The following is a 1,768-nucleotide window of genomic DNA, read 5'->3' as shown; positions in this document are numbered from 1 at the left end:
TCTGAATCTCCTTACTTTCAGTTATGGAAGTCTGAAACCTAAGCATTAGAACTCGCTGTAGTTTGGGGGGGGGGGAGGAAAAAGTTAGAAGTAAGCAGTAGTGCAATTTTGAAGGTCAAGATTACTATGAAGGAGAAAAACAAAGTGGTGATATCTTGTCTTTGTGGTATTCCTAATGATTAAAAAAATTACCATGCTAGGCTCATGAAGCAGGATTTCTGGAAATAAATGTCATTGCTTGGTAGGAGACTGCCCATTACTCCCCGTCACAAAAGTGATTCAACACGGGCAAATTTGAGAGATCCCATCCCACGTGTTTTTCCCTGTTTTCTCCTATTTCCATGTGCATCGGGAGCTCAGAAGATACTTTCTAACCAACTCCTATCCTGCTCCCCCCCTTTCCCAACACTTCAGAGACAGTTCACAGACAAAGCAGCATGATGAGAAGCAGAGGTCCCTTTGTATCATATGATGGGATCTGTGTTGCTTCATCTATGAACTGTTTTAGAATTGTGTGGAAACCAGGAGAAACTTGCATTTGATGAGATCCATTGAAGCTTCCCTAAGTTTCTTTCTATATTGTTCTAGCTTACATTGGAGAACACAGCTAGTATTGAGAGCCCTAAAACCATTACCTAATCATGATCACTCTGGATTGAAATCTATGCTAATTTGTTTCTTATGCCAACATATACATAAGAGCACAGATGTAAATAATATCTGCCTGACAAATGACAATGATGCTTCATTTCCCCTACTTCAAAGTCTGGATAGTGACATATTTTATGACAGCATGCTTTTAGACCTCAATGGAGGTAGATTGCAGTTTGTCTCCTTTCAGACTTAAGTGGTTTCATCCAAACATCAATGGAATTGAAGCAGAGAAATTGCTGCTCATCAGAAGCATCCATGGGAGCTTTTTGGCCCAGCCCAGCAAAAGCAACCCATGAGACTTTATGCTTTCAGTCAGGAGGAATGACCAAGTGACTCATATCAAAATCCAGAACCCTAGGGACTATTATGACCTGTATGGAGGGGAGAAGTTCGCCATTTTGTCTGAACTACACCAAACAGCAGGGTCTCCTGTTGGAGAAGAACAGCAACATAATTGAGCTAAAATTTCCTCTGAAATGCCAGGATCCCACCACAGAAAGATGGTGCCATGGTCATCTGACGGGCAAAGAGGCTGAGAAACTCCTAACCAAGAAAGGGAAACCAAAGAGTTTTTTGGTGTGCAGTAGCCAAAGCAAACCTGGTAACTTTGTCTTGTTGCTACTGACAAATGAATATAAAGCTGACACAGGGGACCGGAAGCCTTGGGTGACCCACATCATGATCTGCTATCAGCCAGATGGAAAGTATGATGTGGGAGGCAGCGAGCGTTTTGACATGCTCACAGACTTGGTAGAGCACTGTAAGAAAAATCCCATGGTGGACATATTTTATGGAGAACCCTGCCACAGTTTTTCCAGCATTTATTCTCATTTTTTTCTTAACAGAAAAAAATGTATTTAAGGAAAAAAGATGGAATAGCTGTGTGTCTTTGGAGTGGTGGAACTAAAAGATGTCTGCCTAAACATCTAAGTTTGGACACTGCAACATTTAGACAATATTTCTATCCTTGCAATAAATACAATTAGCCCATGGATTCTATAGCTTGAAAATACCTTTTCTAAAAATTCCAAAGTCAAACCTTAGTTTTATATAAAGGACATCATTTTGCTTTGCCATAATATGTAATGAGACTTGAGCATCCATGGATATTGGT

General features: G+C 40.4%; 1 pseudogene; it reads left to right on the top strand.

Annotated features, from left to right (window-relative positions):
- The first annotated feature begins 809 nt into the window (after nt 1-809).
- LOC132767254 (tyrosine-protein phosphatase non-receptor type 11-like) lies at nt 810-1,515 on the top strand (annotated as a pseudogene).
- The last annotated feature ends 253 nt before the right edge of the window (nt 1,516-1,768 follow it).

This window comes from Anolis sagrei, chromosome 1, assembly GCF_037176765.1.
Source record: "Anolis sagrei isolate rAnoSag1 chromosome 1, rAnoSag1.mat, whole genome shotgun sequence".
Taxonomy (NCBI): domain Eukaryota; kingdom Metazoa; phylum Chordata; class Lepidosauria; order Squamata; family Dactyloidae; genus Anolis; species Anolis sagrei.
The sequence above is the reverse complement of the archived record's forward strand: the minus strand, read 5'-3'. Positions and strand labels throughout refer to the sequence as shown.